Genomic DNA, 24643 nt, shown 5'->3' with positions numbered 1-24643 from the left:
GCCAGTCCCTTCTGGCTTGCAGAGTTTCTGCTGAAAGATGAGCTGTTAACCTCATGGGGTTCCCTTGTGTGTTATTTGTTGTTTTTCCCTTGCTGCTTTTAATATGTTTTCTTTGTATTTAATTTTTGACCGTTTGATTAATATGTGTCTTGGTGTATTTCTCCTTGGATTCAGCCTGTATGGGACTCTCTGTGCTTCCTGGACTTGATTAACTATTTCCTTTCCCATATTAGGGAAGTTTTCAACTATAATCTCTTCAAATATTTTCTCAGTCCCTTTCTTTTTCTCTTCTTCTTCTGGAACCCCTATAATTCGAATGTTGGTGTGTTTAATGTTGTCCCAGAGGTCTCTGAGACTGTCCTCATTTCTTTTCATTCTTTTTTCTTTATTCTGCTGTGCAGTAGTTATTTCCACTATTTTATCTTCCAGGGCACTTATCCGTTCTTCTGCCTCAGTTATTCTGCTATTGATCCCATCTAGAGTATTTTTAAGTTCATTTATTGTGTTGTTCATCGTTGTTTGTTTCATCTTTAGTTCTTCTAGGTCCTTGTTAAATGTTTCTTGCATTTTGTCTATTCTATTTACAAGATTTTGGATCATCTTTACTATCATTATTCTGAATTCTTTTTCAGATAGACTGCCTATTTCCTCTTCATTTGTTAGGTCTGGTGGGTTTTTATCTTGCTCCTTCCTCTGCTGTGTGTTTTTCTGTCTTCTCATATTGCTTATCTTACTGTGTTTGGGGTCTCCTTTTTGCAGGCTGCAGGTTCGTAGTTCCCATTGTTTTTGGTGTCTTTCCCCAGTGGCTAAGGTTGGTTCAGTGGGTTGTGTAGGCTTCCTGGTGGAGGGGACTAGTGCCTGTGTTCTGGTGGCTGAGGCTGGATCTTGTCTTTCTGGTGGGCAGGGCCACATCTGTTGGTGTGTTTTGGGGTGTCTGTGGACTTGTTATGATTTTAGGCAGCCTCTCTGCTAACAGGTGGGGTTGTGTTCCTGTCTTTCTAGTTGTTTGGCATAGGGTGTCCAGCACTGTAGCTTGCTGGTCGTTGAGTGAAGCTGGGTGCTGGTGTTGAGATGGAGATCTCTGGGAGATTTTCGCCATTTGATATTATGTGGAGCTGGGAGGTCTCTTGTGGACCAGTGTCCTGAAGTTGGCTCTCCCACCTCAGCGGCACAGCACTGACTCCTGGCTGCAGCACCAAGAGCCTTTCATCCACATGGCTCAGAATAAAAGGGAGAAAAAGTAGAAAGAAAGAATTAGTAGAAGAAAGAAAGAAAGAAAGAAAGGAAGGAAGAAAGAAAGGAGGGAGGGAGGGAGGGAGGAAGGAAGGAGAGAAGGAAGGAAAAAAGAAAGAAGATAAAGTAAAATAAAATTATTAAAATATAAAATAAGTATTAAGAAAAATAAATAAAACAAACCAAAACAGACGGATAGAACCCTAGGACAAATGGCGGAAGCAAAGCTATACAGACAAAATCTCACACAGAAGCATACACATACACACTCACAAAAAGAGGAAAAGGGGAAAAAATCATAAATCTTGCTTTCCAAGTCCACCTCCTCAGTTTGGGATGATTCGTTGTCTAGTCATGCATTCCACAGATGCAGGGTACATGAAGTTGATTGTGGAGCTTTAATCCGCTGCTTCTGAGGCTGCTGGGAGAGATTTCCCTTTCTCTTCTTTGTTCTTACAACTCCCAGGGGCTCACCTTTGGATTTGGCCCCGCCTCTGCATGTAGGTCGCCTGAGGGCGTCTGTTCTTCGCTCAGACAGGACGGGGTTAAAGGAGCCGCTGATTTGCGAGTTCTGGCTCACTCAGGCCGGGGGCGGGGGGGAGGGAGGGGCGTGGAGTACAGGGCGAGCGTGCGGCGTCAGACGCCGGCACGGCGTTGCACCAGCCTGAGGCGCGCCGTGCGTTCTCCCGGGGAAGTTGTCTGTGGATCCCGGGACGCTGGTAGTGGCAGGCTGCACAGGCTCCCCAGAAGTGGGGTGTGGATAGTGACCTGTGCTCGCACACAGGCTTCTTGGTGGCGGCAGCAGCAGCCTTAGCGTCTCATGCCCGTCTCTGGGGTCCGCGCTTTTAGCCGCGGCTCGCGCCCGTCTCTGGAGCTCCTTTAAGCAGCGCTCTTAATCGACTCTCCTCGCGCACCAGGAAACAAAGAGGGAAGAAAAAGTCTCTTGCCTCTTCTGCAGCTCCAGACTTTCCCCCGGACTCCCTCCCGGCTAGCCGTGGTGCACTAATGCCCTGCAGGCTGTGTTCACGTCGCCAACCCCAGTCCTCTCCCGGCGCTCCGACCGAAGCCCGAGCCTCAACTCCAGGCCCCGCCTGCCCCGGCGGGTGAGCGGACAAGCCTCTCGGGTTGGTGAGTACCGGTCGGCCCTGATCCTCTGTGCGGGAATCTCTCCGCTTTGCTCTCCCCTGTTGCTGTGCTCTCCTCCGCGGCTCCGAAGCTTTCCCCCTCCGCCACCCGCAGTTTCCGCCCGCGAAGGGGCTGCCTAGTGTGTGGAAAACTTTCCTCCTTCACAGCTGCCTCCCACTGGTGCAGGTCCCGTCCCTATTCTTTTGTCTCTGTTGTTTCTTTTTTCTTTTGCCCTACCCAGGTACGTGGGGGGGTTTCTTGCCTTTTCGGAGGTCTGAGGTCTTCTGCCAGCATTCAGTAGGTGTTCTGTAGGAGTTGTTCCACGTGTAGATGTATTTCTGATGTATCTGTGGGGAGGAAGGTGATCTCCGTGTCTTACTCTTCCGCCATCTTCCCAAAAGCCTCGAGAGAAAAAATATTAATTAAAAAAAAAAGAATAGGAGAGGTCTGTCATCTGACTTCTACACCAGTCGTAGACCAGTGGTTTTCATCAGTTTTCTATGGAGCTCTTCTGTTCCGTGGCAGTGCTTCAGAGGCCTGGTGACCATACAGTTTATGAGTGTGGAAGGGGGGGACTGTTAATAATTATGCTGGAACACCTGGTGCAAACCAGGAGTGTCCTGAAGCAACTGGCACCATTTTCACTCCCTTCAGAGGCCATGGGATGAGGCTGGAGGCAGCCCTACCTGCAGGGCTTCAAATTCTCTGTCTCAATCAGAGCAGCTCTGCTTTCACCTGTTCGGTGTAGGTTATTCTGCAGAAAACATAATTCTAAAGGGAGTTTCAATTGCCATAAAAAAGACTGAAAACTATTGGCTTAGGAAAAAGTTTGAGGTTCAAGAACAAAAAGGTTTTAATGGAGGAGGTATTTTTCAGAAGTTAAAAAAAAAAACCTGGGGCTTCCCTGGTGGCGCAGTGGTTGAGAGTCCGCCTGCCGATGCAGGGGATGCGGGTTCGTGCCCCGGTCCGGGAGGATCCCACATGCCGTGGAGCGGCTGGGCCCGTGAGCCGTGGCCGCTGAGCCTGCGCGTCCGGAGCCTGTGCTCCGCAACGGGAGAGGCCACAACAGTGAGAGGCCCGCGTACCACAAAAAAAAAAAAACCTGCTTTTTTTGTTCCCTCTACCTCACAAGTCAAGGGGTGTTAAAATATTATGAAGCATGTGTACTTTTAAAATTACAACTATATTTTTAAACAAACCATTTGTTGGTGATGCAATTGCAAAAGGCATCTAAAATTCTCACATCTATACTTGATTCATAGAATGGCATGTTACAAAGGGGGGAATAGATGATAAGACTATGTTTAAAATTGACTTGTAAGTTGTGACTTTACAAGCCAGGTTTCATCCTGGATCACGTTTTTTTTATAATGCTGTGAAAATGAACAACTTTAACAATAACAACAAATGTGGTGTGAGAATCAGTTGCTAAAGAGCCCGAGATTTCCTTTTACAGTTCACTAGTGTTGAAAGGTAGAAAAATTATCCATATAACATGTGAATGCCAATAAAAATGCTTAAAAATATCCATAATAGTGAATAAGAACTAAGAGTTCAATAAAAATAAGCGTTGGAGAGATATGTTAGGATCTAGAAAATCATTGAATTCTGATTGATTTCATTCCCAGACTTCAAGTCTTTTCCTTGTATTTAATTTCACTGAAAATTTGAAATTCACACCTAAAATTTTCAATTTCAGTAGAAACTTGACACTCAAAATTTGGGAATAATATTGTGTGTATTTTTCTTCCCCTTCCTCCTCCTCCTATTTCATCTTTCTCTTCTTCTTTGAACATTTACTGAGGTTAGTGTGTGTTTAAGAACTGAACTTGATGAATTTTTGTTTCTCAAGTCTAACTTTGGTTTTCAAGTTAGGCAAAAAGATCAGTACCATCCCCCCCAAACTGAGATGCTATTAATAACAGGATTTCCTGTCTAGATCCATTTGGTGAAGTGTCATTTTTTCCTCATAACTCTAATCTATTTGTCAATATCCTCTCAGAAGTGTCCAATAGAGTCTTTAGGCAAGGGGTACCCTTCACAATGTTATATTCATTCACAATATAGAACTTTATTATGCTGAAATACTATTTGGAGGTTTTAGCGTTTAGACACCCAGTCCCTGCCCTTAGGATACACACAATCCTGTGGAGAAACAGAGAAGCAGAGAGGCAAATAGGCAGTTGCATGTAATGGTAAGTGTCACGATAGGAATAGGCACAAGTTCCCAGGGAACAAGAAACAGGGGACACCTAACTAGGTATTAGGAAATTGAGGAAGATTGGGATAGGATGTCTGAGATGCATCCTGAACACTAGTAAATGTTCTTCATAAAAACTATGTAAGTAGAGATTCAAGTATTCTAGAGAGTTCAACCTCATGTTCATTCATTCCCACCTCATTGTAAAGTCCCTTGGATAGCTATCTCCATGCTGGAACCTGCCACACTGAGACACCTGTGTTCTGATTCGGAGGAATCAGAACACAGGTGTTCTGGGAAAGGGAAAGAACACAGGTGTTCTGGGAAAGGGAAAGGTGAATGTATCAAATATCAGGGAAGTCTAAGATTGAGTGAAATACTGCAGCAGGGCCATGACTTCAGAAGTCAGAGGTCAGTATAACAAGATATAGCTCTCAGTCTACACACTTACATGGGCAAAGATGATCACATGCAAAATTGTTCATTTAAACCAACTGAATTCAAATGCCAAACCTCAGCCCATCAGATCTCAGTCATTTTTGAGGCTCTTCATTCTTTGCTGGGCAAAGTCCTTGGATCTTACCTAGCTCAAGGCTGTGGGGAATCCTCTGGTTATTGGATGTTTAGTCCATGCCACTTATCATAAGGATATTCCGTTTCTAAGTTCATGGTTCCCTAAGCTTGGGCATCTCTGCTGCTTGGACACATGCATCTTTGTCTTTGGAGAGACTAAGAACCCTGGTGCCTGGGCTCATGGCTCTCTAAATGCTCAAAAGGCGGCACACTCCCTTGGAAATCTTTCCCCTGTATGAGGTGCTACAAGGTTGCACCACAAGCCCTCTCAGACCTCTCTCCCCCTCCTCAGTCAATCCTAGAGTGCTCATAGTTTTTCCAGTGCCCTCTCCACTTTCTTATACTTCCCTGGCATAATCGTTCTAGAGATTTTGTTTTAAATAAAAGCAGAAAAAGCTCTCAACATTTGGCTGCTTCTGCTTTGGCTCTGCCCAAATCTTTGAGGCCATAATTACAAAGCTGGCTGCCTGTTAGAAATGAGGGGAGGGAATATGTAGGCAGAACATGCACACTTTAATCTTTCAATACGTTATCCTGCCATTTAGTGCATGGTCCATGGGAAGGAGTAGGGGGAGGAGGTCGGTGCCATTGAGCTAAGCTAGAAAAGTGCCAGGGACCCTGGCCACTCACGTCACCTGCATGATGCTTGGTATCATCTTGCCTGCAGCCTGTAGCAGGCCTGGTGCAGGTTATCAATGCTTGGCCTCCTGTGTCTTGAAGCCAGTGGTTTTATATCTGATGTACTTCAAATCCCCAACAACTTTGTCTCTTTCAAATTGTCAGCGACAGAGCTTTTGGTCTTCTGCTTTGGAGTCATCTTCAAAGTTATCCCGTGTGTTCTTCAGCTGCCCTACATTTTCAGGGCAGAGCTGGATTCTCCTTATGCCCCTGGGTCAGAAGTATACACCTTGTGTTCCTGCTGCCAAGGAGACCTGAGTTTTTCCAGCAGAATTGTTGTCATTATTGACTCTCATTATTATTAATAGAATATTCCACTCTATGGCAATTAAGGTTTTAAAGCTTTTTCACTCATTATCCCATTTGATCCTCGTGAGGATCCTGAAAACTAGGACAAATGTATCATCTATGCTTCCTAACTATTGTCTTGATTAGAGCCCTTAAAAGCGGTAGACTGACTGAAGGCTGGCTGATAGAAATTTCAGTTGCTAAAAACATATTCCAGATAACCAGAATGAACTGTTCCCAAGGCATTTATGTCTTATTTCAGCTGAGGACAAATCACTGCACGGTAGCCGAGGTATTCACATACAAATCTATTCAGAACATTATAGGAATTGTCATGGGGGGGTTGAAGGACATTAGTTATACACTTCACTCTGAATCAGATTATATCTCTTTGATGCCAGTTAAAATCTTCATGGGGAAGTTGTTCTCAGTGTAACAAAAGGATCACTATGAACTTTTTTCTTTGTTTCTTTTCTTTCTTTTTCTCACTTCCTCCCACCTTCCCACCTTCCCTCTCTTCTTTCTTCCTTTTTTCTCCCATTCATTCATTTGTTCATGCATTTGTTCATTTGTTCCTGCATTCCTTCCCTCCCTTCCTCCCTCCCTCCCTCCCTCCCCTCAAGCACATGTGAAAAACATCATTTTCTACTTCCAAAGCTCTAAAAGAAAAACTAAGCAATAACGATTTCTCCAGAACTCAAGGGTTATCATTAACTCAATTAACTAAATAGCAAATATGTTTGTTATACATACATAGTTAACATATATATGTAGTTTTATATTTACAATTTACTAAGGTGAAAGGAACGTTTATTTATTGATCCCCTATAATATGTCAGACACTGTGCTGAATTTTACATGTGTTTTGTCATTTAAACCTCATAACCATCCTTTGAAATAGATATTACTGTGGCTCAAAGTAGTTGAATGTATTTGCTAAGACCTTATAATTGAAAAATGACAGAAGCAGAATTCAAAATCAGTTCTTGATACATTGTCATTCCAGGAGGATGTATTGAAAATGGTATAATTCAAATCTGGACTAGAATCACAGAACATTTAACCTCAAACTAGGAAGTAACTTCAGAGGTCTCCTTGAAACAAAATGCTGCTCCTTTAAACTTCTTTGCCAAGTGATTGCCTAGTTTCTACTAGGACAAATCTAGTAAGAGGTTGGATTATTTTCTTGAGAAATTCATCCTTGTTTTGAGCCAAATTGTGTTTCTCTTTCTTTCTCTATCGCATCCTTTGATCCTGGCTATATCCTGTGTGCGGGGAGACCATACGTCCTACTTGATTCAGGACAGTCTTGGTTTATATGAATCTGTTGGCCCAGCATAATTAGTAATAATCTCTCCTTTTAACTGTCAGAAATGCCTCATTTTGGATGATAAATTATATGCCCACCCATCTATGAGGTCACATAGATTCGACAGTTTTCCAAATTTTGAGGAGAGTCATCAAGCCTCTCATCTCCTCTGCTGGCTAAATGTTCCTGGTTGATCTTTACCACAGATGATACAGTTGCAGGTTTCCCTCAAACCCCTCATAGTCACAGTCCTCTGGACATTTTCTAATTTATATGTTCTTCACTGAGTCTTCTTGGACCCTTGGGGAGTCCAAGCATAGGGTTTGATACTCTATGTGAAATATTGCATGTAAGGGGATCATATTAGTTTTTGTGCGATGCTATAACAAATTAGCACAAATTAGGTAGGTAAAACCAACAGAAATTTTTTCTCTTACAGTGTGGGGGGCCAGAAGTCTAAAACCGAAGTGTCAGAAAGGTTGGTTCCTTCTGGGGGCTCTGAGGGAGAATCCATCCCACACCTCTCTCCTAGCTGGTGGTGGCTTCCAGTAATCTCTGGCATTTCTTAGCTTGTGGCAGCATACTTCCAATCTCCACCTCTGTCTTCACATGATATTCTTCTCAGTGTTTCTGTGTCTTCTCCTTTTCTGTTCTCTAATTCCAGGATGACCCTATCTTGATATTCTTTACTTAATTACATCTGCAAGGACTCTATTTCCAAAATTCCCAGGTACTAGAGGTTAGGACCTGGGTATCTTCTGGAGGAACACAGTTCAATTCACTAAAAGCATATATGCATTGTTCTGAAAAGTGGCCTAATAGATTTTCTCATACCACAGAGGAATCTGTAATTTCCCCAAAAGATGAAAACTGTTCCAGCTTTTCATCTATCCTGCATACAATATTCCCAGCATCCTTAAGGACAGTTTTTACTGAAGTCATAATGCCTGGCACATGGTAGGCTTTTAATAAATATTTGTTTAACAAATGATTGAATGGTTTGATCATTTTAGAGAAAAGTTCCGTCCGAAAATTTGCTTTGCTTATGGCAGCCAATGGATATATTTGTTTTTGAAGGGAAAATGCTAATGCTAATTAGAACTGAGTTGGTTTGTGATTATAGCTAATTGGAGTCACCTACATTTCAGACAAAATAATAGGAGCATCTTCTTGTAAAAAGGATTCCTTACTTTCCTTATCTTACGTGGTTCAGGCGGAAATTGATCAAAACAGATCAGGTCTCCAGAAAATGCCAGGGTTCCATTAGAAACAGACATCTGTCTCCTTTTTTTCCATCAGTCCCTTGCTCCTCTGACTCTAGGCCAGGGATGCTCTGGCTTCCTGGATTACTCTGTTTTTCTCCCTGTGAGAAAAAGAACTTAACGTTGCTTTCTCCACTCCCTGGCAAAAACCTTATTAAGACACCACTCCATTTGATGGGGCCTATAAAATTAACCTCTATATTCCCCCACGTTTTCCCTTGGGGAAGAATTATTTCTTCAAAACCTCATCCTACAGTCAACTTAGATCCCTAATTGTCCCTTTCCAAAATCTAGCACCAGTCTTTTCTGGTATTTTTTATGATGTATTTCACAGCTGGAACATTGCCTTTCAGAATGAAGTCCAGCAATCTGCAGACTTTTCCCAATGATTAGTTATACTACAGTCTCAGCAACCTAGGATAAAACCAGTTTTGAAACCAGTCAATCAACTGACAATTATGCCCCAGTTAATTCTGTGCTGCATGAGACATGTTTCCTCACATTAGATTTCCAATGGTGTGCTTCCAATGTCCAAGATTCTTTTTTTGCAATGTGACTGAATAGAGACCTGATTTTAGTAATTTAATTTTACTGGGTCTTTTTCTTCTGAGTTTTAACAATTTATGCCATGAGGAAAAATGGATTCTAGAAAAATAATTTTAGATTTTTCCCTCACAGCTGAAAATCAAGAAAGGTAGATAAAATGGTGTATCAGCTATTATAATCTTGGTTACTATCAAGGGATTCTTATTGAGCTTTTGGTATTATGTAAATGGAACTTCTTTTGCCTTGATGGAACTCCCAAATAAGACGAATGTAAAATTTTTTAATGTTTATATACTCCTGCCAAGGTACCAGTTATTTGTTTAGATATATGGCTACAATGCAACAATCTTGTGAATTCCATTTAGTCCACGTATCCGACAGATGAAATAAATATTGCCATGGACTTGAATGCCAGGGTAGAGAGTAGGGTTTCCAGAGCCTTATGTCGACTCATTTTCAAGTAGGAGGATTGTTTCCCCATGGGTCATTCTTTTAAGTGGAATGTTCCTGTTCAAATTAATTTTTGGACTTTAACTTTACTAACACTGCCATTTTAAGACCCCCTCCCTCCTGCAAATACTTAGTGTCCCAGCTATGTTTGTACAGTCCTGGACTTGATTATTTTTCCTTGTCCTATTTTCTGAAATTAGAATGTAAACTGTGTCTGAGTTGTTACAAAAAGTTCTACAAACTTAAAAATATGCTTTTATGGTTTGAAGAGTTCCTGAAACTCCATTCTTATGCCTTTTAAAAGAACCTTCCCTCCTTAGCTCCTAACAGCAAATTGGCATTCTGAAGTTCTCTTATTTGTTCTTTGTTAGACTCATTTTAAGCCCTAATTTGAAGGATTACCAGGATGTTAAAAAATAATAATCCTATTTTAGCAAGTTGTCATAGAAAATGGCACTGAAAAGAAGCTACTTGGGAATGTAATTAAATTTAAATATTATTTTAAACTTATCACTTCTCAAAAACCTAAATATTACAGTTTTTGCACTTATTCCTGGACTTGGCTGTTAGAAAAATAGGGGTAGCTAGTTTAGGGAAATTACTACTACTGAATAGGTTTGTTGAGGGAGATTATAGAAATAGGATTGCTAATAAATATCTAAGAGGGGTTTATTTTTCCCAGCTGTGTAGTTCTATGAAAACAGCCTGAAAGTTTACAAATGCTAAGCCCCTCCAAGATACAAGAGCATCAGATATTCAAAGCCTGATATGACTTGTGAGTTAATCTTTCATTTCCACATGCTTCCTTTTGTCTTGCCTTCCTTCTTTCCATTTTTTTAATGTTTTCCCTTAAATACAATTAAAAGTAATAACATTACCACTGAATACACTAACAGGTATTAAAGAAAAATATTTTAGTTAATATTTAAATCTAATTAATTTTATAAATAGCTGCATACTATTCTGTAGAATATATATGCCACAATATTTTTCAACCATTTTGTATTGGCAAACATATGTTTTGCTATTACAAAAAAATCTTCAATATTTGTACATATATATATATTTTTTTTTCTATGGTACGTGGGCCTCTCACTGTTGTGGCCTCTCCCGCTGCGGAGCACAGGCTCCGGACGCGCAGGCTCAGCGGCCATGGCTCACGGGCCTAGCCGCTCCGCGGCATGTGGGATCTTCCCGGACCGGGGCATGAACCCGTGTCCCCTGCATCGGCAAGCGGACTCTCAACCACTGCGCCACCAGGGAAGCCCTGTACATATATTCTTATATACTAATTCTTTTGGGTGAAATTCTTTTAAGTGATTTCTTGATCTAATTGTAAACTTATTTTAAATTTTATTAGTTACTGCCTAAGTATTTCTTTACAGATTATAGCAATTTCTTATGACCTTTTCACATAAGTAACAATTCTGACATAATACCATCTATATGGTTTAAGAGGCATGAAGAAGAGATCTAGAAAAGCCAGTTTCTCTCCTGTTAGAATTTCTAAAGGAGAGATTAGAGAAGATACAAGAAAACAAACAATAAAAAATGTAACAAACATATCCCCATAATTCTGAAGGAAGAACTAAAACGATATCTGACTTCTTGGCTGTGAGGTAGGTTGCTAGCAAACAATGTCTCTGAGGTACTAAAGAAAAATTACTTAGGTGCTATACACAGGCCAGATTCATTCCAATGTAAGAACAAAATTAAATGTCTCTGCCCACATTTCCTTGGGTGGGTCAGTGCCTGCCCTACTGCCATGTGAGTAGGGAAGGCACAAGAGGCAGAGGTAGAGATGAATAACAAGTGCTTGAGTGTTTCCTGCTCCCCCCTTTTCCTCCCATACTCCAAGGGCTAGATGACTGCATCTAAAGAAGAGGGGTGGGGAAAAAAAGCATTCTGGCAGAATGCTGACTGGCTCCCTAAAGAGATAGGCAATTTGGTAGAAGGATGGCAAGGTGGAAAGTTGAGGCCACATTTTAACGCCAGAGGCTGTCTCTCCTGAGGCATGTGCCTCCTCAAGCAAATAGGAAGTAGGGTCTAGGTTTTTACCTTCTCATAAGATATTCTTTACCTGCTCTATTAGTTATTTATTGCTGTATAACAAATTATCCCAACACTTAGTGGCTTAAAACAATAAACTTCCATCATCTCAAAGTTTCTGTGGGTCAGCAATCTGAGTATGGCTTAGCTGGGTGCCTCTGCCTCAAGGCTTCTCATGAGGCTGCAATCAAATTGTCAGCAAAGGCTGTTGTCTTATCTGAAGGCTCAGCTGTGGAAATATCTGCTTCCCAACTAAGTTCCTTATGTGTTTCTTGGCAGGATTTAGTTTCCCATGGACTGGTGACCAGAGGCCTTCCTCACTTCTTGCTATATGGCCTCTCCATAGGACAGCTCACCCCTGGACACATGACTTTCATTAGAGTAAGAAAGTGAGGGAGCAGGAGAGGATAGAACCCAGAGTCTTTTCTAATCTGTTCTTTAAAATGACATCCCATGCCATATTCTCATTAGATTAGCATTGCTAGGTCCAGCTCACACTCAAAAGGAGGAGATTACACAAGTATAAAAACACTGGCAAACATCTGATAGACTACATACCGCGCTTGCTATTGTTAAGTTCCTATGCCTAGTGAAATATAAGCACACAGGAAAGAATAAGGAGAATCTGAGGGATGCAACAGAAAACAAAAGCAGCAAACTAAAGAGCTTATGCCAGAAGAAAAACAATGAATATATCAGAGAGAACAGGGTTTAAAGTAAGCTTAATATCCTCAAAGGAGTATGGGCAGATATTGGTAATATGACGTAGGAAACAAACATTGATTAAAAGGACTGGGGAAGGGCTTCCCTGGTGGCGCAGTAGTTGAGAGTCCACCTGCCGATGCAGGGGACATGGGTTCGTGCCCCGGTCTGGGAGGATCCCACATACCGCGGAGCAGCTGGGCCCATGAGCCATGGCCGCTGAGCCTGCGTGTCTGGAGCCTGTGCTCCGCAGTGGGAGAGGCCACAACAGTGAGAGGCCCACGTACTGCAAAAAAAAAAAAAAAAGGACTGGGGAAAATTATGGTTTTGAAAAATACGATAGAAGAATTCCATATGTAGAATGTATATCAAAAATATATAATTGAAAATGAAGGTATATGCAAGGTGCAAGAACTAATGGAAGAAATTATCATTAAGAAATGACTGAAATGGAAAATAGAAAACTCAAGAGATAAAATAAATCAATACATGAATAGCAGGAATCACAGAAGAAGAAAAATGTATAAACAGAAGGGAATAAATATTTGAAAAAATAATGACTGAGAATTTCCCTGAAGTGTTTCTAAAACTTAAATATTACTGTGTGTATCTTCAACTCGCCTAGTGAGTCTATAAACAATTTAAAACTCTGTAATTAGAGCAGAAGCAAGAAGAACTACAATCCTGCAGCCTGTGAAACAAAAACCACATTCACAGAAAGATAGACGACGAAAAGGCAGAGGGCTATGGACCAGATGAAGGAACAAGATAAAACCACAGAAAAACAACTACATGCAGTGGAGATAGGCAACCTTACAGAAAAAGAATTCAGAAAAATGAGAGTGAAGGTGATCCAGGACCTCGGAAAAAGAATGGAGGCAAAGATCGAGAAGATGCAAGAAATGTTTAACAAAGACCTAGAAGAATTAAAGAACAAACAAACAGAGATGAACAATACAATAACTGAAATGAAAACTACACCAGAAGGAATCAATAGCAGAATAACTGAGGCGGAAGAACAGATAAGTGATCTGGAAGACGGAATGGTGGAATTCACTGCTGTGGAACAGACTAAAGAAAAAAGAATGAAAAGAAACGAAGACAGCCTAAGAGACCACTGGAACAACATTAAATGCAGCAACATTTGCATTATAGGGACGCCAGAAGGAGAAGAGAGACAGAAAGGACCAGAGAAAATATTTGAAGAGATTATAGTCGAAAACTTCCCTAACATGGGAAAGGAAATAGCCACCCAACTCCAGGAAGCGCAGAGTCCCATACAGGATAAACCCAAGGAGAAACATGCCAAGACACATAGTAATCCAACTGGCAAAAATTAAAGACAAAGAAAAATTATTGAAAGCAGCAAGGGAAAAATGACAAGTACCATACAAGGGAACTCCCATAAGGTTAAAAGCTGATTTCTCAGCAGAAACTCTACAAGCCAGAAGGGAGTGGCACGATATACTTAAAGTGATGAAAGGGAAGAACCTACAACCAAGATTACTCTACCCGGCAAGGATCTCATTCAGATTTGATGGAGAAATCAAAAGCTTTACAGACAAGCAAAAGCTAACAGAATTCAGCACCACCAAACCAGCTCTACAACAAATGCTAAAGGAACTTCTCTAAGTGGAAAGCACAAGAGAAGAAAAGGACCTACAAAAACAAACCCCAAACAATTAAGAAGATGGTCATAGGAACATACATACCGATAATTACCTTAAACGTGAATGGACTAAACGCTCCAACCAAAAGACACAGGCTTGCTGAATGGATACAAAAACAAGACCCATCTATATGCTGTCTATCAGAGACCCACTGCAGACCTAGAGACACATACAGACTAAAAGTGAGGGGTTGGAAAAAGATATTCCATGCAAATGGAAATCAAAAGAAAGCTGGAGTAGCAATACTCATATAAGATAAAATAGACTTTAAAATAATGAATGTTACAAGAGACAAGGAAGGACACTACATAATGATCAAGGGATCAATCCAAGAAGAAGATATAGCAATTATAAATACATATGCACCCAACATAGGAACACCTCAATACATAACACAACTGCTAACAGCTATACAAGAGGAAACTGACAATAACACAATAATAGTGAGGGACTTTAACACCTCACCTACACCAATGGACAGATCATCCAAAATGAAAATAAATAAGGAAACACAAGCTTTAAATGACACAATAGACCAGATAGATTTAATTGATATTTATAGGACATTGCATCCCAAAACAGCAGATTACACTTTCTTCTCCAGTGCGCAGAGAACATTCTCCAGGATAGATCACATCTTGGGTCACAAATCAAGCCTCAGTAAATTTAAGAAAGTTGAAATCATATCAAGCATCTTTTCTGGCCACAACACTATGAGATTAGAAATGAATTACAGGGGAAAAAACTGTAAAAAACACAGATACGTGGAGGCTAAACAATAAGTTACTAAATAACCAAGAGATCACTGAAGAAATCAAAGAGGAAATCAAAAAATACCTGGAGACAAATGACAATGAAAACACGATGATCCAAAACCTATGGGATGCAGCAAAAGCAGTTCTAAGAGGGAAGCTTATAGCTATGACAAACCCACAGCAAACATCATTCTCAATGGTGAAAAACTGAAAGCATTTCCTCTAAGATCAGGAATGAGAGAAGGATGACCACTCTCACCACTATTATACAACATAGTTTTGGAAGTCCTAGCCACGGCAATCAGAGAAGAAAAAGAAATAAAAGGAATATAATTGGAAAAGAAGAAGTAAAACTGTCACTGTTTGCAGATCATATGATACTATACATAGAGAAGCCTAAAAATGCCACCAGAAAACTCCTAGAGCTAATCAATGATTTGGTAAAGTTGCAGGATACAAAATAATGCACAGAAATCTCTTGCATTCCTATACACTATTGATGAAAAATCTGAAAGAGAAATTAAGGAAACACTCCCATTTACCATTGCAACAAAAAGAATAAAATACCTAAGAATAAACCCACCTAGGGAGACAAAACACCAGTTTCCAGAAAAGTATAAGACACTGAGTATGACTGAGTAATATTCCATTGTATATATGAACCACATCTTCTTTATCCATTCATCTGTCGATGGGCATTTAGGTGGCTTCCATGACCTGGCTATTGAAATAGTGCTGCAATGAACATTGGGATGCATGTGTCTTTTTGAATTATGGTTTTCTCTGGGTATATGCCCAGTAGTGGGATTGTTGGATCATATGGTAATTCTATTTTTAGTTTTTTAAGGAACCTCCATACTCTTCTCCATAGTGTCTGTATCAATTTACATTCCCACCAACAGTGCAAGAGGGTTCCCTTTTCTCCACACCCTCTCCAGCATTTGTTGTTTATAGATTTTCTGATGATGCCCATTCTAACTGGTGTGAGGTGATACCTCATTGTAGTTTTGATTTGCATTTCTCTAATAATTAGTGATGTTGAGCAGCTTTTCATGTGCTTCTTGGCCATCTGTATGTATTCTTTGGAGAAATGTCTATTTAGGTCTTCTGCCCATTTTTTGATTGGGTTGTTTGCTTTTTTAATATTGAGCTGCATGAGCTGTTTATATATTTTGGAGATTAATCCTTTGTCCGTTGATTCCTTTGCAAATATTTTCTCCCATTTTGAGGGTTGTCTTTTCGCCTTGTTTATGGTTTCCTTTGTTGTGCAAAAGCTGTGAAGTTAGGTCCCATTTGTTTATTTTTGTTTTTATTTCCATTACTCTAGGAGGTGGATCAAAAAAGATCTTGCTGTGATTTATGTCAATGAGTGTTCTTCCTATGTTTTACTCTAAGAGTTGTATAGTGTCCGGTCTTACATTTAGGTCTCGAATCCATTTTGAGTTTATTTTTGTGTATGGTGTTAGGGAGTGTTCTAATTTCATTCTTTGACATGTAGCTGTCCAGTTTTCCCAGCACCACTTATTGAAGAGACTGTCTTTTCTCCATTGTATATCCTTGCCTCCTTTGTCATAGATTAGTTGACCATAGGTGCGTTGGTTTATCTCTGGGCTTTCTATCTTGTTCCATTGATCTATGTTTCTGCTTTTGTGCCAGTACCATATTTTCTTGATTACTGTAGCTGTGTAGTATAGTCTGAGGTCAGGAAGTCTGATTCCTCCAGCTCCGTTTTTTTCCTCTCAATACTGCTTTGGCTATTCAGGGTCTTTTTTGTCTCCATACAAATTTTACGATGATTTGTTCTAGTTCTGTGAAAAATGCCAGTGGTAGTTTGATAGGGATTGCATTGAATATGTAGATTGCTTTGGGTAGTATAGTCATTTTCACAATATTGATTCTTCCATATAATATATATATCTCTCCATCTGTTGGTATCATCTTTAATTTCTGACATCAGTGTATTATAGTTTTCTGCATAGAGGTCTTTTGTCTCCCTAGGTAGGTTTATTCCTAGGTATTTTATTCTTTTTGTTGCAGTGGTAAATGGGAGTGTTTCCTTAATTTCTCTTTCAGATTTTTCATCAGTAGTGTATAGGAATGCAAGAGATTTCTGTGCATTAATTTTGTATCCTGCAACTTTACCAAATTCACTGATTAGCTCTAGGAGTTTTCTGGTGGCATGTTTAGGATTCTCTTTGTATAGTATCATGTCATCTGCAAACAGTGACAGTTTTACTTCTTTTTTTCCGATTTGTATTCCTTTTATTTCTTTTTCTTCTCTGATTGCCGTGGCTAGGACTTCCAAAACTATGTTGAATAATAGTGGTGAGAGTGGACATCCTTGTCTTGTTCCTGATCTTAGAGGAAATGCTTTCAGTTTTTCACCATTGAGAATGATGTTTGGTGTGGGTTTGTTGTATGTGGCCTTTATTATGTTGAGGTAGGTTCCCTCTGTGCCCACTTTCTGGAGAGTTTTTATCATAAATGGGTGTTGAATTTTTTCAAAAGCTTTTTCTGCATCTATTGAGATGATCATATGGTTTTTATTCTTCAATTTGTTGACATGGTGTATCACATTGATTGATTTGCGTATATTGACGAATCCTTGCATCCCTGGGATAAATCCCACTTGATCATGGTGTATTATCCTTTTAATGCATTGTTGGGTTCTGCTTGCTAATATTTTGTTGAGGATTTTTGCATCTATATTCATCAGTGATATTGGTCTGTAATTTTCTTTTTTTTGTAATATCTTTGTCTGGTTTTGGTATCAGGGTGATGGTGGCCTCATAGAATGAATTAGGGAATGCTCCTTCCTCTGCAATTTGTTGGAAGAGTTTGAGAAGGATAGGTGTTAGCTCTTCTCTAAATGTTTGATAGAATTCACCTGTGAAGCCATCTGTTCCTGGAGTTTTGTTTGTTGGAAGATTTTTAATCACAGTTTCAATTTCATTACTTGTGATTTTTCTGTTCATATCTTCTGTTTCTTTCTGGTTCTGTCTTGGAAGGTTATACCTTTCTAAGAATTTGTCCATTTCTTCCAGGTTGTCCACTTTATGGGCATAGAGTTGCTTGTAGTAGTCTCTTAGGATGCTTTGTATTTCTGCAGTGTCTGTTGTAACTTCTCCTTTTTCATTTCTAATTTTATTGATTTGAGTCCTCTCCCTCTTTTTCTTGATGAGTCTGGCTAATGGTTTATCAATTTTATCTTCTTAAAGAACCAGCTTTTCGTTTTATTCATCTTTGCTATTATTTTTTTCGTGTCTATTTCATTGATTTCTGCTCTGATCTTTATGATTTCTTTCCTTCTACTAACTTTGGGTTTTGTTTGTTCTTCTTTCTCTAGTTCCTTTAGGTGTAAGGTTAGATTGTTTATTTGAGATTTTTCTTGTTCCTTGAGGTAGGCTTGTATTGCTATAAACTTCCCTCTTAGAACTGTTTTTGCTGCATCCCATAGGTTTTAGATCGTCGTGTTTTCATTGTCATTTGTCTCAGGTATTTTTTGATTTCCTCTTTGATTTCTTCAGTGATCTCTTGGTTATTTAGTAACATATTGTTTAGCCTGCATGTGTTTGTGTTTTTTACGGTTTTTTTCCCTCTAATTGATTTCTAATCTCATAGCGTTGTGGCCAGAAAAGATGCTTGATATGATTTCAATTTTCTTAAATTTACTGAGGCTTGATTTGTGACCCAAGATGTGATCTATTCTGGAGAATGTTCCGTGTGCACTTGAGAAGAAAGTGTAATCGGCTGTTTTGGGATGGAATGTCCTATAAATATCAATTAAATCTATCTGGTCTATTGTGTCATTTAAAGCTTGTGTTTCCTTATTTATTTTCATTTTGGATGATCTGTCCATTGGTGTAGGTGAGGTGTTAAAGTCCCTCACTATTATTGTGTTATTGTCAGTTTCCTCTTGTATAGCTGTTAGCAGTTGTGTTATGTATTGAGGTGTTCCTATGTTGGGTGCATATGTATTTATAATTGCTATATCTTCTTCTTGGATTGATCCCTTGATCATTATGTAGTGTCCTTCCTTGTCACTTTTAACATTCTTTATTTTAAAGTCTATTTTATCTTATATGAGTATTGCTACTCCAGCTTTCTTTTGATTTCCATTTGCATGGAATATCTTTTTCCAACCCCTCACTTTTAGTCTGTATGTGTCTCTAGGTCTGCAGTGGGTCTCTGATAGCATATAGATGGGTCTTGTTTTTGTATCCATTCAGCAAGTCTGTGTCTTTTGGTTGGAGCGTTTAGTCCATTCACGTTTAAGGTAATTATCGGTATGTATGTTCCTATGACCATCTTCTTAATTGTTTGGGGTTTGTTTTTGTAGGTCCTTTTCTTCTCTTGTGCTTTCCACTTAGAGAAGTTCCTTTAGCATTTGTTGTAGAGCTGGTTTGGTGGTGCTGAATTCTGTTAGCTTTTGCTTGTCTGTAAAGCTTTTGATTTCTCCATCAAATCTGAATGAGATCCTTGCCGGGTAGAGTAATCTTGGTTGTAGGTTCTTCCCTTTCATCACTTTAAGTATATCGTGCCACTCCCTTCTGGCTTGTAGAGTTTCTGCTGAGAAATCAGCTTTTAACCTTATGGGAGTTCCCTTGTATGGTACTTGTCATTTTTCCCTTGCTGCTTTCAATAATTTTTCTTTGTCTTTAATTTTTGCCAGTTGGATTACTATGTGTCTTGGCATGTTTCTCCTTGGGTTTATCCTGTATGGGACTCTGCGCTTCCTGGAGTTGGGTGGCTATTTCCTTTCCCATGTTAGGGAAGTTTTCGACTATAATCTCTTCAAATATTTTCTCTGGTCCTTTCTGTCTCTCTTCTCCTTCTGGCGTCCCTATAATGCAAATGTTGCTGCATTTAATGTTGTTCCAGTGGTCTCTTAGGCTGTCTTCGTTTCTTTTCATTCTTTTTTCTTTAGTCTGTTCCACAGCAGTGAATTCCACCATTCCGTCTTCCAGATCACTTATCTGTTCTTCCGCCTCAGTTATTCTGCTATTGATTCCTTCTGGTGTAGTTTTCATTTCAGTTATTGTATTGTTCATCTCTGTTTGTTTGTTCTTTAATTCTTCTAGGTCTTTGTTAAACATTTCTTGCATCTTCTCGATCTTTGCCTCCATTCTTTTTCCGAGGTCCTGGATCATCTTCACTCTCATTTTTCTGAATTCTTTTTCTGTAAGGTTGCCTATCTCCACTTCATGTAGTTGTTTTTCTGTGGTTTTATCTTGTTCCTTCATCTGGTACATAGCCGCCTGCCTTTTCATCATGTGTGTCTTTCTGTGAACGTTATTTCTTACTTCTTAATAGTAGACATGGCATGCAAATCTGCCAAGGTTTCTTCAAGGTGAGGCTCTATTAGCTGTTGAAAGGCAAGGAAATCCTTCTATCTCTAATTTGATTTTTACATAATGTTTTGGCATTTGACTATTCAATTAAACTCTCCTTTCTTCCCTAGCTCTAAAGAGGTAGCTTTTACACTTCAGAAATAAAGTTTAAGGCTCCAAATGTCAAAGGTGAACAAGTGTATCAAAGTAACTGCATTAATTTCTGTTACTTACATATTCACATCTAAGGAAGAAAATGTCATAACCTAGTTTATAAATATGAACAACCTTTTAAATTAAAGATAAATCATCTTTGCATCTGTACTTAAAAGTCAACAACACCATAGGTGAGCATCTGACCATAATTTGTTCATCAATAATTTATTAGTTATCAGTATTACTGGCTCAGTCCCTTGAGCACTTGGAAATAAGGGAAATGAGATTGCTTGTTCAGAATCAAGAATTTAGGTCCACATCAGGAGGACATGAAAAGTTATTTTAAAGAGGAAAAATGCCTTTTAGATTTGCAAAATTTGGCTATAATCAGACTAAAGATATTAATTTAGTGAAAAGACTGTAAGTCAGATGGGAGTTGACCAGGTGTGGAAGCATATAAAAGGAAGCTTGCAAAGGCACACCACAGCATGGAAGAGAAAAGCACCAAAAAGCAGTAACATGAATAAAATATTTTAAGTGTATGTATAATTAATGAATAAAAAAAACTATGCTTATAAAGTCTAAAAATTTTAATCATGTACCAAAGTAAAAATCATAGAATCATAAATATTTACATTTGAGAAGAACTCAAGGGGCATATGGCCTACCTTCTCCTCAATAATCCTCTTTCAGAAACATCCAAGAACACCTTCAGTTTTTGTTCTCTGCCCAGCAAGCTGCCCTCTCCCCTTTGGACTGAAGATGTCAATGTGCCCGTCGATTCTGTCAGTTCATTTCTGACCCACCGTAAAAGTAGCACACATAAAACCAACATTTATTCACTAGTTAGATGAGTTGTTTCCTAAAATAAATGGCAGAAATGGTTCATGTAAACAGAGTTAAAAGTAGGGATTATTTTCAGACACTCTGCTGGAGTTTTGGATTTGGGTGGCCTCTGGGGGAGAAGGGTGTATTCTCTTGATTTTCCCATTGCTCCTTTCCCCAGGCTATGTAGTGGTGGCAGGAACTTTAGACTGAGTGCAGGAAGGCACTGGCCTTGAGAAGAGTAAAGTACCCATCACACTAGAGGTTCTATTAGCCTACTCATCACTGGTTTGCCATCAACTCTATGAGGAGCATGATACTACTTGTTTTTCATAACCATGTCATGTAATTTTCACAGCATGCCTTCAAGGTAGTTTTATTAGCAGCCAGCCATGGAGATATTAAGAACCTTGTCCGTGATCATTGTTTAGAGTTTATATTTGAACACAGGGCTACCCGGCTGCAAATGTCAGGGGAGACACTAGCTGCCATGACAACATTCTCTTAGTCTCCTTTCACCAATGCCTGGCTCTCCTCTCATTGCCCACCTGCATGGCTCCGCCCACAATCTCTTAGTTCTTTTCCTCTTATAAGGCTTATTACAGTTCATATTATTTTTTTAAAATCACGCATTTATTATATATATACTACTGAAAAACTTGAAAATACAGATAAATAACAACAAAAAAGAATACCCAAAACAAAACAAAAATTGCTTAAACTGTAGTGCTACTACCCAGAGATAGCCATTGTTAACCATTGCTATACTGATACAACTTTAGGTTGCTTCTGTTTTTCTGAACACATTCGTAAATAGCATCATATTATAATACTGCTCTATATCCTGCATTTTATTATCATTTTTCCATTTCTGTAAGTAGACATGTTCATCACTATGTGTGTCTGGGTTTTTGAAACTGTTATATTAATTGAACTTTGCATCAAGTGTCTCAGTTCACTACTTTTAAAAATTATTTGTTTCTGAGTATAATATATTTTTAGTATTAAAAAAACTGTAGTAATTATATCATGTAGCAACTGAAAGCCTCCCTTGTGGTTTGGTTAGTGTACATACAATTCTTTATTTGATTTCCTTCAAAGTAGTTTTTTTAAAAAAAATGAATTTATTTATTTTTTACTACGTTGTGTCTTCGTTGCTGCACACGGGCTTTCTCTAGTTGCCGTTGTGGTGCGCGGGCTTCGCATTGTGGTGGCTCCTCTTGCTGCAGAGCACGGGTTCTAGGTGCGTGGGCTTCAGTAGTTGTGGCTTGCGGGCTCTATAGTGCAGGCTCAGTAGTTGTGGCTCATGGGCTTAGTTGCTCTGTGGCATGTGGGATCTTCCTGGACCAGGGCTTGAACCCATGTCCCCTGCATTGGCAGGCGGATTCTTAACCACTGCACCACCAGGGAAGTCCCTCAAAGTACTTTTGATATTGGTGGATGTTTCTCTTTGAAGATTTCTTTATGTCAACAGATACTCCAGTAATCTGAGAGATTTGGGTATGTATACAAGGATAGAAGAAGTGTGCCTTGGTACTTATATATTTTAATTAGGGGAAAAATTCTTATTTATTTTGTAAACAAATAGAGATTGTGGTTGAAAAAAATAATGTTTTCTTAGTGTACATTTATCCAAAGTTAATTGGTGAATTTATTAAAAATTAAAGTCTTTTAACCAAATGTAAATTAAAATTCTCAGTTTTTATTGTCTCTTTAAAATTACTCATCATACAATACTTTCAGCCTCTTAAAAATATTAACTAATCGTACTATTTCAAATATTTTATAAACAAAGCACTGCTCTAGAACACTGCTGGTGAAATATACAGCTCTACATTTGGAAGTTAAATGTATTAGAGAAATATAATGTGAGCCACGATACAAGCCACATAAGTACTTAAAACAGTAGAAACAGTTAAAGCAAACAAACAAAAAAACCAAAACCAGATGACAATCATTAATCTTAATAGTATATTTTATATATGACCCAATATATCCAAAACATTATTATGTCAATACTTAGTCAAATAAAAAGTTTTACATCCTTTTATTTGATTGTAAGATGTTTTACATTCTTTTTTTTGTATTGTCTTCTAAATCTAGTATATATTTTGCATTTGCAGCACATTTTACTTTGTACTTAGACACATTTTGAGTGCCCAATAGCTACATATAGCTAGTGTCCATTATATTGAAAGGCACAGCCCTAGACATCAACAACTGTTGATGTAATAATAATTAGCTATATAGATTTAAGACTAAAGTACAAATTCTGAATCCAAACTTTAAACAACCTAGATAAAAACAGTGATTTGCCACGTATTTTTCTTGGGTATGCATTTATGAGGCAATTGGCTCTGGTTAGACATCCAAGCTAAGTTCAAGCAAAAAGTTAACTAATTAATCTCAATGCAAAATTAGCCTGGAGCACCAATTACTGATTATGTCATGACAAGTACATAGTATATATCTCATATGTTGTTCTGTGATTGATTGGGATTATAAGACGTTGGTCTTTTAGCATTATGCTCTGACTCACCCAGCTGGTCTTGGATATATTTCCAACAGGACACTGAAAAACTTTGGTAGATTGATAATTATTTGTATGAGATGACCATTTTTTGTTAGGAAACCAGAGTTTGGTGATATCTATAGAAAGATATGGGGCTTAGGACAGAAGACATGGAGAATATGCCAATATCCAGATTTCATTTAATCTGTATTCCATTACAGTAAACAGAGGATTGGGAATTTTTGTTCAAGGAGATTGGAGAAGTAAGCACTCTGCTTTATTAGAGGACACCTTATAATTTAATGGATAGGATTTGTAATTCTGTTACTGCTTATCTATACAAAGGATAGAATATTTCTTTGGGTAAATTGGAGTGCTTTTAATTCATCTTTGTATCCTCTTTAGATAACATATTTGGAAATGAGTGAAAAACAGTAGTAATTAATGTTAATAATATATAGCTATCTCCTTTCTTAAAAAATAAAATAATGAACACAAATCTCACATATTAAAAAAGTGACCTTTTAACAATAAAAACAGAAGAAAGAAAACACACACACACACTCACACACACTCATACACAGGGAAGAGTAAGGAACATGAGAATAATACTCCAAAATATTCATTCCCTAAAAAACATATTCCGCAAAGAGAAGAGAAAATCTGAATTCAGTTGAGAACTATTTTTAATCAGACTGTGTGAAAAGTAAATGATTTGATAGTAAGTCCACAGATGAGCCAGACTAAATTGGTTGACTTAATCAGTCCTTTACTACCTGTAAATGATAAGTTCTTTTTTCAAACAGCTGAAATATTTAATTGAAAAATATTCATAATGAATGCTTTATTGCACCCCTTCTTAACTCCAGCAATCCTTTCAGAGTTTTGAGTTTACAGAATCAAATTATTAAAATCATGTTTCCTGTTTGACGAAACTGAAATGGTAAAGCACCAACATTACTGAGAGCATTTTCCTTAGC

The 24643-nt window shown here is 38.7% G+C and overlaps 1 long non-coding RNA gene across 1 annotated transcript in view; it reads left to right on the top strand.

Moving 5' to 3' along the window:
- The first annotated feature begins 1913 nt into the window (after positions 1-1913).
- LOC141275839 (uncharacterized) overlaps positions 1914-24643 on the top strand; it is a 166320-nt gene continuing 143590 nt past the window's right edge. Inside the window, exon 1 of the long non-coding RNA XR_012324270.1 lies at positions 1914-2361. This is a non-coding gene — a long non-coding RNA (uncharacterized lncRNA). The remainder of the gene's footprint in view (positions 2362-24643) is intronic.

Source organism: Tursiops truncatus, chromosome 11 (assembly GCF_011762595.2).
Source record: "Tursiops truncatus isolate mTurTru1 chromosome 11, mTurTru1.mat.Y, whole genome shotgun sequence".
Taxonomy (NCBI): Eukaryota; Metazoa; Chordata; class Mammalia; order Artiodactyla; family Delphinidae; genus Tursiops; species Tursiops truncatus.
Note: the sequence above shows the minus strand (reverse complement) of the source record. Positions and strands in the feature narration are given on the sequence as shown.